General features: G+C 34.1%; 1 long non-coding RNA gene across 1 annotated transcript; it reads left to right on the forward strand.

Annotated features, from left to right (window-relative positions):
• The first annotated feature begins 14,379 nt into the window (after positions 1–14,379).
• On the forward strand, positions 14,380–16,255 carry LOC149248673 (uncharacterized). The gene is made up of 5 exons (XR_016266694.1): positions 14,380–14,536; positions 14,669–14,770; positions 14,894–15,252; positions 15,363–15,505; positions 15,586–16,255. It is a non-coding gene; the product is annotated as an uncharacterized LOC149248673 (long non-coding RNA).
• Positions 16,256–17,020: the final 765 nt, after the last annotated feature.

A 17,020-nucleotide genomic window follows, 5' to 3' on the forward strand; every position in this document is an offset into this window, starting at 1 on the left:
GAAATTGAATGAATTGTGTGTGAAATTGTTCCATTTGTGTGAGAGTTTTAAATCTGATATGTGTGTTTTGTGGAGGATAAAGAATGCAGGTTGAAATATACTATCTCAGTAGGAATGAGACAATGTTTGTTGGCATCAAAAGGCTAATCTTAGCCATCTCAATAAAACAAACTCTTAAATTGAGATCATATCCATAAGTCTAAATTGTTCTCATCTATTTAAAAATATAACTTGGGTGTATTATACATATACCAGATTTTGTAAGAACTAGAGTCACCCCTCACAAGTATTTTCCTTTCAACTTCCAAATTATTGGCATCAAATTTGAATATGTTCCACAAAATTATACAATATATCTTAATTTTTATTGAAATTTAATGTTAAAGTTACTTCTGACAAGTATTTTCCTTCCTTTCAACTTCCAAATTATTGGCATCAAATTTGAATATGTTCCATGAAAATATACAATATATCTTAATTTTTATTGAAATTTAATGTTAAATGATTATACAATATAGCATAATTTTATTCGAAGTTTAATGATAAATGATTAAAGGATGTTCCTAAGGAAAGAGGCCATTTAGAGTACATGAACCCCTAGAACTTGTTTACAATATATCAAGCATTACAGAAAACCTATTTCCAAGGTCAAGAAGTTCATATGGTTTTAAAAATAGTTTTAAAATGGTAAGCTTTTTTTTCAAAATTAAATTAAAAAAAAGTGTCTTTATGTGTTTATGATATCAATATTTAATATGTATGTCTGTGTACGCTCAATTGGTTGTCATAAATATTATGTTTGGCTAGTTTTTCACTATTAGATGTCTCATTTGAATTTTCTTGTTAGTGTTTAAGATCACTTTAAATGCATTTACACCATGCTTGTGTGTGCTTCCATTAATGTGTAGTGCATGATTTGTTGATTACCATTGATTGTACCATAATGAATATATACATTGGATATAGATTACCTAATCATTGTTAAGTATTGTCTTGATGATTATGTTAAATTCTTTCTTGAAGCATTAGAGAACCAGGGTTCATGATAGCATTCTACATGATACACACATGTAGAGTGGGTTTCTCGCTTGGAGGATGATTCACCTTAGCAACTTAGAGGAGGGTATATGGCATGGAGACAATAGGTTACTTGCATAAAAACTCGTACTTAACCTTCAAAGAATTAGATTGAAGAGTGATTTATAGGTGTGGGGGGCCTATAAGTACATACAACTTAGGAGGTAGTATTGAACCATCCTTGAGAAATATTAATCTTTAGAGTCTTTCTTGTTGGATGTGCAATTTTTCAAGATTAACATGTGTCAATTGGAGTTGGAGTTCTCAACGTGTGGGCCTATTTAGTAATCACGTATGTATTTTATTGTGGATCTGGTCCACTTTTTAATTGTTGGATTTTCTAACCCTTCATAGAAATAAAGGGAGGATAAAATGTTTTCAATAGTTATACATGTTCACTCATCTAACCACATATTTGTATTCGATATGTGAGATTTAAGAAAACTTTTACTTCATAATGTATTTTTTCTCTATTTGTCTTGAGTGCTAAGGTTCTTTGAATAATTTCAAAGCAAGAAAGGGGTTAGGGTTCACCCTAAGAGATGCATAAACTAGTGTTTGGAATAAAATATTGTGGAGTAAAGGAAGTATTTTTATAGTACCTATGCAAAAGAAAGGCTAGGGCTTTGTTATGGTTTCCTTAATAAGAGTTTGAAAATCCTAATTATTTATGCTATATCAATAAATTGGTTATATGCACATGTAGTTCATGTGTGTGTGTCCCACTTATCCAGATTTGTTGTACTTTCTTATTTGATTTTCATTTTATAATATATTATTGATTGGGTAAATTATAGCGCTAAATTTGCACATTGATTTAATATAACATAGTGTATAATTGGATAAGTGATTTAACATATATATAAGATAACAAGGTGGAACTATTATTGTTATAATATGATGCAACATGACATTTCAACTATTTTATATCCTTGGAAAGTGTGTCATAAAGATTGTAACTTTGTTGTAAGTATACTTAAATGGTAATTAATTTTATTGGATTCTTTATGAAATTGGGTTAAAGTGAAGTGAAATATTGCTACTATAAATTCATTTTTTTATTTAAGCTCAAAGGATAAATGTTTATAGGAAATAAATACAAAAAATTGAAAGTTCAGGTGAAATTTTTGAATTTGCAATAAAATTTATTTATCAAAAAATCTTGGACATTCTAAATATTTATATGTTCTCATGGTTAAGTGCAATAGTCTAAATTTAATAGGGTGGCATGCATTAATTTAGAATCTCTCTCTCAATATATATATATATAGTATTCTTTAATGAAACATGTACATAGAACACTACTATAATATCATGCTAGTAGATGCAATGGTTACATAATAATTCACATATCATGGTGAGAGCCAACTCTAGAAGCAATAAATGTTGGATGAAAGAAATTAATATTAATATAGAGGTTGAGTAAGGATGCTATTGGCTTTTATTCATTGTTATTTCTATACACAGGCTATAACTTTATTTAGATAATTAATGTTGTGTGGACATGCATTTGGTTAGGCTAGCTATCATTCTCCTCATATTTTTACACTATATTTAAGATAAGATTACCGTGAACATTGATATATAAAATATCGATAATGATCATTAAATCTAAAACTAACATTTAATTGAAATTTATTTGTAATAATCATATCTTTTTATTAAAAAAAGAAAAGAAAATATAACCATATGTCAAAAAAAGTCCTTTAATATAAATAACTTAGAATCAATATCCAATCTATGATAAATTGATACCAAAAAATTTAGAAAAGAAGAAGTATAGGTTGAAATGTTTTTATGAGCTTTAAAATATTGGTAAAGAAGCTAAGTTATATCTTTTTATAAAAATATATATATCTTTACTTGTGATTCCAATGTATATATATGATTGTTTACTTTAATAATTCACATATTATGGTGAGAGCCAACTTTAGTAGTAATAAATGTTGGATCAAAGAAATTAATATTAAAATAGGGTCTAACAAGGATTTTATTTATCTTTTATTCATTGTTATTTCTACAAATAAGTTATAACTTTATCTAAATAATAAAGGTTGCGTGGACATGTATTTGGTAAGCTAGTTATTATTCTCTTCATATTTTTGCACTATCTTTAAATAAGATTACTATAAATATTGATAAATAAAATATAATGATCATTAAATCTAAAAATCACATCTACTCAAAGTTTGTTTATGATAACCATATTTTAGAACTTTAGAAAATAAAAATAAACCATATCTTAGAAAAAGTCCTTCCATATAAATAACTTAGAATCAACATCCACTATAGAATTTAGAAAATGATATATATAGGTTGAAATGTTTTTATGATCTTAAAAATATTTGTAAAGAAGCTAAGTTATAGTTTTAAAGAAATAAATATATTTTTACATCTTTGTGATTCCATTGTTTATATATGATTGAATACTTTGACATTTTATTATTTTTTTAAAAGGTGAGTCAATTTAGATTTTTTTTTTCAATAATGGTGAATAAGTAACTAGTTAGGAGAATATCCAAGAGTCCTGTAACTCTAAGAGTATATCCAACCTCCATAGAAACTATTTGAGCCTTATCACAAAGGGCCAAAAATGTTTCCCTGTAGGATTGTGCCAATTAGTCCGTCATTCCATAAAAGAGACAGTTTAAATGTTATTTCCCATTCATACAAAGAACGAAATAATCAAGCACTTATTATACAAATTGTCTAAAATAAAGAAAAAAAAGGCATTCTAAATTGTGTAATTCCAATATTGTGGGTGGTGAAAGAGGATATTTCTAAATATATCTAATTTTTAGGTGAACAATGATAAGATAATAAAATATAAAATATAAAATATAAAAGAAAATGATTTAATATGTAAAAATAATTAATTTTAAATTAAAAAAAAAAAAGAAAAAAGAAAAAGAAAAAACAAACAAACAAACAAACAAACCTCTGATATTATTTGCTTCAAAAATATTAAAAAATAAAAATAAATTCACAACCATATTATAAAACACAGTGATAGAAAATAAAAAACACAATTAAAAAAAAAGATTTTGCAAACCTTATAGTTATAACAAAGTTTTAAAAAACATTTACACAGTGATAGAAAATAAAAAACACCATTAAAAAAAAAGATTTTGCAAACCTTATAGTTATAACAAAGTTTTAAAAAACATTTAAACACATTGTAAGGATTGGGTCTGAGTTTCGAACCAACTAATGTGGTTCATCCTCAGGACCTGAGGATGAACCACATTAGTTGGTTCGAAACGTCGACGCAATCCTTACAATGTGATTAATCCGGAAGACTATTTTCTAAATTATGGATCACAAAAGTCTTAGATCTAACAACATTTAAACATTTGAAAATTATAAGATTATATTTTATTTTGAAATTATTTTTAAGAACATTTTAATATTTATAATATAATAATCTATAAAACTTATAAAATTAAAATAAATTTGCTTTACTTCATTTTCAAAATATTCTAAAATCATTATTACTAGCATTTGCACCACATGTTGCAAAGGAAATGCCGTAAGGCAATGGCATAAGAAACAATAACATAGAAGAAAGAAGTCAATGTTCAAAGTGAAGAATTTATGAAAATTCTCTTCATTAAGATTTTGAAACCTTTATAAGTAAATGATCTCTTTTTGTTGTTTTAATTTGTGTCATCTCAAAAAAATGTTTCTCCAATAATCTTTGTTATTGCTATCTTAGCAGTGACATTGAGTTTGTATTTTTATGATTTCTAGAATATTGTGAATTTTGCAATCTCCTTATATTTAACAATCTAAAAGCCCCCATCTTCTTCGTAGTGAAAGCATCTTCAATTACCTCTTTCCTCGTTGCTTAAGTAAGGGCCACAGACTTCATTCCTTCTGGGGGTACCACCTCATTTGGTGCTCTATAAAAAGTGTTGAAAGGTGGTACCCCCGATCTGTCTGGAAAGGGAGCAAGGAACACCTCAGATGTGGCCACTTCCGGGTATTTATCTGCTACCAAAACTGCTTACACCTCCACCCAAGAGTGCATGTTTTCCAATTTTTCTTGTGTAGGTATGCTCTTATGTTTTCCAATTTTTTCCCTTTAGCTAAGCCATTATACACATACGATCATATTTTTAGGGGTTATCTAGGGGGAACTTCATGGCCTCAAGGATCTTGGCAGCTTGTTTAGCTGTTTTTTGATTGAAAAAAGCATACCCCCATTGCAATAGGGTAGATTATCTGACTCTTCTTGTCAGATGTGGCCCCCCTTCTGGGTCTTTGTTTGCTGCCAAAACTGCCAACACCTCCATCTAAGAGTGCATGTCTCCTCTTCTTTAGAATAATTCCTTCTTATTGCTACTTTTTCTCAACCATGGGAGGGGTGAATGGATACTGTAAGTCGTTTTTTATTGTAGTAGGAGCATTGGGACCAACCCCTAGCCCAAGCCCCTGTGGCCTCTTCTACACTGAAGGAGGCTCTGTTGGTCCTCGCTCCTCTTTAGCCAAACCTCCTGAGCCCTTGTAGCCCATAGCGGTCAAAATTGGTTTTTTCTTTTGGGTACACTTGCTCAATGGTCTGGGACTGAAATGGGATACTTGGAATATGAAGAGGCTGGTCCTAGATCACCAATTGTTATTTATCCATTTGTTCTTTCCAGGGTCTAGCAATGCTAGCAGTCTATTCCTCTTCCTGCTCTTATTGGGCATGGACCTAGTCATAAAGTAGTTCTTAGAACTGTTGGTCCTATGGGAGGCTGTCATAGGTTTCCTTTTCTTCTTTCAAGTAGATTATCATCAATACAATCTAACTCTGACCAAACCAGAAACCATAGTGCCTTGTCATTTACAAGAGGGTAGGTTTTCCACTGTAAAGTTCAAATAATTATGTGGCATGAGGGCTGGAATAGACATGTTCTTCAAGGAACGTCCACTCACTTAATTTAAGCGCTTTAATGAGACTACGAGGATGCTTGGAAGGTTGCATAGCACTAACAGCGATCCACACCTTGTGGCGAGGCTTGATCCTACACTCCAAGCTGCAATGAGACACTAAATTAGGATATGATAAAACAAACTTTGTAGGGAGCCCTGCAGTGTGCATGAAAAACTCCATGTTCTTCTGCAACTTATCCATGGAAACGTTTAGTAAATATGGGTTTCTCCTAAAAAGCTCCTTCATCTCATCTTCCAGGAGGCCAAAAGTTGCCCAATACTTTAATTTTTTTTCCAAAAGTCAAGGCATATTACTACTGACTAGAATTTGAGGTGCCCATTTAAAAAGCTTGGAAACATCGGCCTCTGTTATGAACAAAATTTGAAGATACTGCATGTTAGGACACAAAAGTTTCTCTATACTGTAGTTAATCAATCTGGGTGCCCAAGATAAGGAAAGTTTATATCTTGGGCAGTGAGACCCCGTGTTTTCATCCACTCAAACTTGGATTTCAACAGCTAATCAACATTGAAAGTGAGAATAGATGGCTTTCTGGTAATGAGGTTCCTTACCCGGTCATGCGTGAATCCCAAATCTATCAAGAACCGAATGGCTTGTTGGGCTGTAGAAGTGGATCTCATTCTAAAAAAGGTTGGCCTTATTTTGAGGATTCTTGAAAGCTCAGACAGGTGCAACCCACATTCGTTGAGTAAGAAATCCGAAATGAGGCATGTGTTCTCTGCTATTGGGTAACCTGTGGGGTTGTCATTAGCAGCAATGGATGTAGAGATATGGGTATGAGAATCATTTTGATGTTTCAAAATTTCCAGTTGTTGCCTCATCCCCTGTGCAATTACCTCAACATATCTCAGAGAAGCCTAGTCATAAATCAATATACCAACGCTAGCATGGATGGGACCATCTACAATGTGTTCCTCATATCTGCTTTCTCCATATTTCTACAGTAGTTCTTGCAAGCTACTAATGTAGCAGGTGCACTTGCACATAAAGTTTCTAAAGGCTGTGTAATGTGACCAACAAATGCATTTCTACATTAAATAGTGTCTGCAGCAATACTAATTGATTCAAACAACAATCGCTGATAAGAAAACAAAAAATTCATGCCACTTTAAAGACTATAAAGGTTATAAGAATTTAAAAGGTCCCCACATGCCAATGGGATTGGGCATTTACTTTTACAAATTAGCCATAATTCAGACAAACTAAAAATCTTCATGTCTACAAGTGACTAGAGGCTTTCACAGTTGTTGAGTATTTCTGGAAAAGAACTGTGTAATGGATTTTCGATCGATCTATCGTCGCCAATGCATTATAGTCACAACATTATTGGCAAACAAACAGGGATCATGACATTGGATCTTAATAGATAAACGATCACTTGGTTAATGTACTTAATCATCAAGAGAAAGGCAATACAATCTAACTTTGACGAAACCAGAAACCATTGTGCCTTGTCATTTACAAGAGGGCAGGTTTGCCACTGTAAAGTTCAAATAATTCTGTGGCATGAGGGCTAGAATAGACATGTTCTCAATTAGTTACTTGGTATTAATGTTTTGAAAAAGATGTTTCTTGATTTTGTGCTCGATTTTCTTATTATATTTTTTATTATAAATATTTATTATGTATAAAGAATTTGCAATAAAAAAATCAAACATATTGTATATGAGCAGAGATACAGTTTTGAATATGTTCATGGTAGACCCATCTAAATGAGCTGCATATGCTCTTCTTTGATTAAACAAGAGCTGCTTTTTGATAATCGAGTTCCAATCAAAGGAAATTTTTTACCTGCAACAACTATAGTTATTGTGTAAATTACATGATAAGCCACCTTGAAAATATTAGTGGGAATGTTACAACTTATACTAGAAAATTTCGTCATCAAGGTTTTATCTGCTTTCTCCATATTTCTACAGTAGTTCTTGCAAGCTACTAACATAACAGGTGCACTTGCGCATAAAGTTTCTAAAGGTTGTGTAATGTGACCAACAAATGCATTTCTATATTAAATAATGTCTGTAGCAATACTTATTGATTCAAACAACAATCGCTGATAAGAAAACAAACAATTCATGCCACTTTAAAGAGTATAAAGGATATAAGAATTTAAAAGGTCCCCACATGCCAATGGGATTGGGCATTTACTTTTACAAATTAGCCATAATTCAGACAAACTGAAAATCTTCATGTCTACAAGTGACTAGAGGCTTTCACAGTTGTTGAGTATTTCTGGAAAAGAACTGTGTAATGGATTTTCGATCGGTCTATCCTTGCCAATGCATTATAGTCGCAACATTACTGGCGAACAAACAAGGATCATGACATTGGATCTTAACCGATAGACGATCCCTTGGTTAATGCACTTAATCATCAAGAGAAAGGCAATACAATCTAACTATGACCAAACTAGAAACCATTGTGCCTTGTCATTTACAAGAGGGCAGGTTTTCCACTGTAAAGTTCAAATAATTTTGTGGCATGAGGGCTGGAATAGACATGTTCTCAATTAGTTACTTGGTATTCATGTTTTGAAAAAGATGTTTCTTGATTTTGTGCTCGAGTGTCTTATTATATTTTTTATTATAAATATTTTTTATTTATAAAGCATTGGCAATAAAATAGTTGGACACATTATATATGAGCAGAGATACCGTTTTGAATATGTTCATGGCAAACCCATATAAATGAGTTGCATATGCTCTTATTTGCTTAAACAGAACTGCTTTTTGATAATCAAGTTCCAATCAAAGAATTTTTTTTACCTACAACAACTATAGATATTGTGTAAATTACATGATAAGTGAGAATGTTACAACTTATACTAGAAAATCTCGTCATCAAGGTTCTTTCTATGAGATGCTTGTGCATAAAATTTGGTGCTCTGGCATGTACATTCAGATTCAAATGTAGTGTTGCCCCTTGGTATTTTCTTGCACATAATGGAGTCATAGAAATGACTTGGCTTATTAGCGTTTACTAGATAATGATTTGACTTTAGAGTTTGTTGACGTCTCTTTTATTAGTAAAACATTTGTCTTTCCAAGAAGTGTGTCACAGAACCTGCGGAGGCTTTATAACCCGATAAATTATAATATTGTAAGACAAGAAAGTGAACAAGTAATTAGTTGGGATTCAGGACAAGAGAAAATTGCAGAATACATGCCAAATATGAAAAGGTAAAAACTAGACCTCTATCTGTTACCAATTCATGTATGCAAATTGATACTGAGATCACTTTTATCGTACAGAGGGAGTGTGTGATGGATAGTGTGAGATAGTTTATCTCATTTGCAGGTGGAGTTCAACAATAAGTTAGGAGTGACCCAGAATTCAGGAAGCTATGAAGTTTATAACCTGTATCTAAAGTAGGGTCTTTTCACTTCCATCATACTGTTCAGAGAACTGTTACCTGTATCTGTCAGGTTTCTTCTTACCCACTATTTTCTGTTGTATCAATGCATGCTGGCCTATGGCATTGTATACATTCAAGCATCAAAGCTAATTTTTGATGAGAAGATTCGACAGGCATAGGTTTTCCATAATGTAAAAGTCATTAAGAAAACAACCCGTCCATCAGAGCACGCTTATTTTAATTCCTTAAGTCACTTTATTTTATCATAATATACATGAAATGTGTGGTTCATTCCATGGGATACCAGCAAATCTAACCAAGCATTTGAATTGATTCTCAAGATTGGTCCATCCTTCATTCCTTCCTTTTCTGTTTCATATTGCTCGAAAAAAAGACTCGGGTTTAAACATCCACATTATGCTGCACAAGAAAAAACTAAACTTTAACCACCCTCTCAAGAGCTGATAATCCAACCACTTATAAAATATTACAAGATGATGTTATAGTGTTTGATCTATTTCATTAATGAGCGTATTGTTTGGTCAATTTAGTGTGATCTAAATTGCTATTTATAATGTCAATCCGGGGTTCGTAAACTGACGAAGTGAAGTGTACTATATGTACTAGATAACCATTTTCTTAATATTTTGTCGTTTTTGAGTTTTTTTTTAGTTTATTTTTGGATTTATCTTTCCCTAATGTGTGATGGTGAGAGTGAAAGTGAAGTATGAAGTATGGATGGTGATGGTGGTTTCTACGGTGATTTTCTCAAACTTGAAAGTGCTCAAGAAGAAAGCTAAACTGAAATCAATTCTTAAGAGAACGTAAATGCATCAAAAAGTGAACTAATGACAATGGCCCAGTATCCTTGCTGCTGAATGAAAAGAAAGTAAAAACTGAACTTAAAGCAACTCAAACCAAAAGCAAAGCAACTAATTCACACTACTTAAACTCTTCAGATCCTTTACCCTTCAGCTCAATCTACCTTGTGGGAAGTAATCATGAATAAGTCAAGCAATATGCTATCTAAATGGCAAGAAATTAAATTGCATAAAAGAAACTAGTCACACTACTTTAACTCTTCTCGTCCTTTACCCTTCAGTTCAATCTACCTTGTGGGAAGCAACCATGAATAAGTTTAAGCAATATGATAACTAAATTGCAAGAAGTTAAATTGCAGAAAGGAAACTAATCACACTACTTCAACTCTTCTGATCCTTTACCCTTCAGCTCAATCTACCTTGTGGGAAGCAATCATGAATAAGTTTAAGCAATATGATAACTAAATCACACTACAGTTAGTGATATTCTGATTTCTTACTAATAGAGTCACTTCACTATAGAAAGAAACCATAAATTGATGAGCAATATGATATCTAGATAACAAAAAAAATAAGTAAGCAAATCACAACTTGGAAAAGACAGTGCTGAAATTAAACTTCAGAAAATGAAAGTTAGCAGGAAGGACAAGATGATCTCATATGCCAATAGTTATCAAAAAGATGAAAATTTGCCCGGGCTGCCTAAGAAAACCTGCAGAAAAGCACTGATCAGTTGACAGTTATAAGAAAATAGAGGTGAAAATCTAAACAGCAGTGAGTTAAGAAACATCAAACAGTGTGTTATGTACAAGCTAATGATACAAGAACATAATAAAACCAAATGAAAACTTTACAAAGCTTTAGCGCGCAGGGGCCCTCTGCCACTTCAGTCGGTCAACAAGTAATCACATGAATAAACTTAGAAAAGTCTCCTCATATATTAAAACAGCAATATGTATAAACAGTGGGGTGACAACACAACAGTTCAGAATTTACATATCAAGGAAAAAACTCCTTTACAGCGTTCATCGACGCGTTATTTATAATGAAAAAATGCTGAGACTAGCTAACTAACTCCTACGCTATTGACTGTATTGCCAAAGACACGTAGATCCCTTCAGCCGAGATCTAGCGTAACTGTCATCATGTCTATTAAATCTCTGGAGTGGTTGCTGTTAGATTCCGGTTACAGAAGTGATCTCCAGGTGTGCTGGTGTCTTTGTGAGCTGAGGACTGTGCCACGTAACGTTCACGTGCTCAAAACAGAGACGTGCCACCGCTGAACTCTTTGGTTGGCTCTACCTTTGACCTTCGTTGACCGTGACCTTCCATGGATGATTTGGCTGCTTCGAAGGGACACGTTCCATGTATCCGTCACCTGGAGCTTGCCCATGTGGCTCGTTTCTTCATAGGACACCTGTAGCACAGCTTTTAACAAAATAGCTGCGGAATCCTGTGCTGGCTGCGGAAACCTATGCTGGCTGCGGAAATTGACAAGTTTCCGCAGCTGCATGAACAAAAAAACTAAACCAAACAACAATCATAAGTATAGTCAGAAAACCATGTAAAGAGCTCTTTTTAAACTACAATGCAATGATTTAGCAGCTGGGTGGATGCAATAAGTGGAAAAGGAAGGCTGAGAGGGTGTATAGGAAGGTGCAGGTTTGAGGCTCAACACGTATGGAGTCCAACTTTCCAAAATATGAATCACAAATTCTATTGCCTCTTTGGTTATTGATATCTATCTGCATTCAGATTTATATATGGAGAACAATGACCCTGTAAATTATAATATTGCAAGACAAGAAAATGAACAAGTAATTAGTTGGGATTTAGGACAAGAGAAAATTGCAGAATACATGCAGACCTCTATCTGTTTCCTCTGTCCTCTACATACACTATCAAATGAATGAAATCCACCAATTCATGCATACAAATTGATACTGAGATCACTTTTATTGTATAGAGGGAGTGTGAGATAGTTTATCTCATTTGCAGGTGGAGTTCAGCAATAAGTTAGGAGTGACCCAGAATTCAGGAATGATGATGTTATAGTGTTTGATCTATTTCATTAATGAATGTATGGAGTCCAACTTTCCAAAATCTAAATCACAAATTCTATTGCCTCTTTGGTTATTGATATCTGTCTGCATTCAAATTGATATATGGAGAACAATGTGCCACTGAGAAGAAATCAAAGGCTGTTACGGTCCATGAACAAACTTTTGAGGGAAAATTGCTATGAGATTTAACTGTGCTACTAATTGGCATACTGGTGTCAGCCCTAGACAACAAGCATTACGGCAATAGAGTACGAATGAGAGTGTTACCTAACATCAAATATCTTTGGGACTGCTTTATTGCAAGGTTGACTTCAATGAAATTTTAAGGCTTTTAGATTTTTCTAGTAAATAAATAAAAGAAGAATTTTTTTTCTTACATTGTGCTTTCTACTATCAATGTAATTTCTCCTATTAATAAGAAAAATGAAACAAATTACAAATGCAATAGAAAATGAAAAAGCACTCACTTTACGGAAATGTATCAAACAAGTAACACTCTTTTAACTGTGAAAAAGCTAGAGGTTGTTAAAGGGTTATGTAATTGAATTTTCTGTGTTTTGCATAGCACTAATAGCGCTCCACACCTGGTGGCAAGGCTTGATCCTACACGCCAAGCTGCAATGAGACGCTAAATTAGGATATGATAAAACAAACTTTGCAGGAAGCCCTGCAGTGTGCATGAAAAAATCCATGTTCTTTTGCACCTTATCCATGGAAACATTCAGTATATATGGGTTTCTGCTAAAAATCTCATTCATCTCATCTTCTAGGAGGCCAAAAGTTGCCCAATACTTCATTTTTTTTCCAAAAGTCATGGCATATTACTACTGACTAGAATCTGAGGTGCCCATTTAAAAACCCTGGAAACATCGGCCTCTGTTCCTAACAGATTTTGAAGATACTGCATGTTAGGACACAGAAGTTTCTCTATACTGCATTTAATCAATCTGGGTGCCCGAGATAAGGCAAGTTTTATGTCTTGGGCAGTGAGACCACGTGTTTTCATTCACTCAAACTTGGATTTCAACAGCCGATCAGCATTGAAAGCGAGAATAGATGGGTTTTTGGTAATGAGGTTCCTTACCCGATCATCTGTGAATCCCGAATCTATCAAGAACCGAACGGCTTGTTGGGCTATAGAAGTGGATCTCGTTCTGACAAAGGTTGGCCTTATTTTGAGGATTCTTGAAAGCTTAGACTGGCACAACCCACATTTGTCGAGTAAGAAATTCGAAATGAGGCATGTGTTCTGCTACTTGGTAACCTTTGGGGCTGTCATTAGCAGCAATGGATGTATAGATATGGGTATCAGAATCACTTTGATGTTTCAGTGCAGCTGTGGCTCTTGTGGTTGTAGTGGCCAGTGCAACCATTACCATGACGTGTTAATTTAATCAAATGGCATCCTTGATACTCTGCAACAAATTGTAACTACTTTCCCTTCATCCAACGGTGGAACTATTTTCAATCGTCTAGCACATAATCTTATGGCCCATAATGATGTCAGGTAGGCCAAAGAGGGAGTTCATTTCAAAGAGAACACCTTACGGCCTAATTAACTAATAAAAATAAACTTCATAATCTTATTTACATACTATATAAACTTCAAAATAATATTTGTCGCACTCACCGAACAACCCTGGTCGTGACTGTAGACTTCATCATGTAAAATGACAGCGCAGCTCGTGAACAAGTGGTACGCTAATTGAAAAGACCATTGGACCGAAGATTCACTCACTAAGCAATGCATCTGGACGGAATCAGGTCCAGTGAAACTAAAATTCAATCGCGAAGCAATGCATCTGGACGGAATCAGGTCCAGTTTCTCTTCATTTCTTATCTTATCTATACTACCAATTCGTGCATACAGCCAGCCAGGTGGTGGCTTTTCTCACGAAAATCCTCCACCCGAGGAGGCGGCATAAGGTTCTGGGAGAACTCCTGCTGCCTCCGTGGGATTTGCTAGGATTGATTCCATGCAGAATCCTTCGCCCGACCTAGATTTCTAGAGCTTTTATCGTCGGTTCCATTCGGAGCCGAGCCATCAAAGTTAGTTTCAAATTTTCTGCTGATCCTTTAATCTTTTTACCGTTTTTAAGTTCACACTCTCCAATTGTTCAGATTTAGGAAGGTTTCTCCAATTATTAAGGTGTTTAAGTTCATATTCTCCGTGTTTCAGATATCGGATGCTTTGCTGGGAATTCTTCCATTCTGATTCCTGTCTCCGATCCAGATTTCCAGCCTTCTCATTCTCAATTCTGTTCGTAACGGAACGATAAAAGTTCGTTCCCAAATTTCTGTTGATACCTCAATTTTTTCTTCCATTTTAAAGTTCATCTTCATCCATGTTTCAGATTTCGGACGATTTCCCTAAATCTTAAAAGTATTTAATTTCATATTCTTCCTGTTTCAGATATCGGACGCTTTGCCGGAAATACTTCCATGCTGAATCATGTCTCTGATCCAAATTTCCCGTGTTCTCACTCTCAATTCCACTAGGAGCCGAACGATCCAAGTTAGTTTCGAAAATTTCTGTTGATTCTTCAATTTTTTCTTTCGTTTTTAACTCCATATCCTTCCGTGTTCCAGGTTTCGGCCTGTTTCCCAGTGTTTAAGTACATATTCTTCCGTGTTTCAGATTTCGGAAGGTTCCCCTAAATCTGCAGTTGAGAATTTATGTTCTCTGGCTTGGAAATGCAGAGCATAAGGTCACTGTTTTCTAATGGCCGACTAATGCAACGATTGTTAAGCGGAACCGGCACAGAAAAGGTTTCAGGCTTTCCCACTCAGTAGTAAGTAAACTGCAAAAACAAAGAAAATGGCAGTAAGAGTACCAGTCTTTGCCGTTTCTTAAACCGCACTATCTGTACAACATGATGTCCCCTGCATCGGCTCCGGCACAATCGTTCGATGCCCTGAGAGCACAGGAAATAAATGACTCACTTAATTCTATATACAAGATCCGCGTCGGAGGCACTTTTATGGTAGAGCCTTCAGGTTGAGTTTGCCCCTTATTTTGTCAGTTTTGATTAGAGCACGCTACTTTATTCATGATTTTTGTGTGAAAGATCAAGGTGATTGAAATTTTGGGTTATTTTGTGTGAAAGATCAAGGTAATTAAAAAATTGGGGATACAGCTTGCGGAGAAGAAGCTATTAATGTCATGGCCGTGGTGATGAAGCAGCAGAACAGGCCTCTGCTCGCATTAAGCGCATCAATTCTTGATAATGTGCTCATTGATGTCTTTCGGGTATAATCTCATACAAATCATATAATCGTAATTACTATATAGTATATTCTCTGCTCCCTAAAATTCTGTCTGGATTGCAGAAATGTGGTTGATTGGATGAACATATTATTTTGTTGAAGCATAAGCTGCAAATGATTCAGCAATAAGCTGCATTCACCGGCAAATCCACCAAATGATTCAGCATTGAGCTACATCCGCTGGCAAATCCACCAAAACTTAGCCGCACAGTCAAATGAGAGTTTCAGGTTTTCATAAAGGTAAAAGCCACTGGTTGAATTTTTTAAGGTTGACACTTGTCTTCAGACGCTCACCCAACCAAAATCTCTTCCAGCATTTGGTACATGCCCTATTTCAGTATTGCCGGTAGTGGTGGAGGATAGCATGTGAAAGCTCTCAAATGACCCCACTTCGTTGAAGGTTTCCAAATTGGATGAAAAAGGAGTGCTGTGTTTAGGTGGAAAAAAAGGTCTCTTTATTTTGCAGGTTTGCATAGCTCTTTCTCAGCTCTTTCTCTTAGAAGGGACTCATTACAAGATTTTGGCTATTACGTGAAAGCTCTCAAATGACCCCACTTTGTTTAAAGTTCTCCCCATTGGATGAAAAAAGGAGCAATGCTATGTTTAGGTGGAAGTAGTGGTCTCTTCATTTTGCAGGTTTGCATAGCTCTTTCTCTTATAAGGGACAAATTACAAGATTTTTGAACAGAACATATGTCACTGTTATTCCAAACAAATTTTATTTGCAAGAAGATGCTGGTACTTTTTCACAAAAGGATACCAGTGCTTTTCTTCAATGGAAAGAAGATTTTATCTTAAATGATTATTGGTATTTTCTTGTGGAAAGTTTGGAGGAGATATGAGTATTTATTAGTATCTTTTTTAAATTTATTACAAGAAGATGTCATTTGCTAATTTATGATGGTATTTTCTTTCCATTGTGGATGAGCATTGGTATCCTTTTGTGAACAATTTGTGACTGAGTATTGGTATTTCTTTTAATAAGATTTTATTGCAATAATATTTGGATATATTATTTTCAAAAACTTCATAATCTGTGATTTGAAAGTAAAAGTGCTATATGAACCCACAATATAAAGTCATTGCTACACATTTAAACATAGTATCATTTCTTCAGATTTATATTCACCAAGTAATATTGGAATGATGGCTTCCCAAGAACAATGGAAAAATGTTAGAAAAATCGAAGTAAATATTTTTGAAAAATGAATATTAGAAAATATAATGGAAACCTCCTTCCAGAAAGATGATGCAAACATCCTTAGCTTACTATCCATTTAAATTGTGGATAGTAGGTCAACTGCAATGTATTAAATGACCCTTGCTCACTAATTGGAGCCGTCCTTATGGCTTATTATTGGTGTAGATAACCAATGTTGGGAAAAAGCAATGCTCCCTTCAATATGATATGTATCATTTTATGGGGTATCCATGCAATTCACTCAAAATATATATCCATTGTTCCATTTCAAGCTTCATTATATATATCATGAATGTT

The sequence above is a fragment of the Pinus tabuliformis genome, chromosome 7 (genome assembly GCF_031772625.1).
Source record: "Pinus tabuliformis cultivar Carrire ecotype Pingquan chromosome 7, CPIR1, whole genome shotgun sequence".
In the NCBI taxonomy this organism is placed as follows: Eukaryota; Viridiplantae; Streptophyta; class Pinopsida; order Pinales; family Pinaceae; genus Pinus; species Pinus tabuliformis.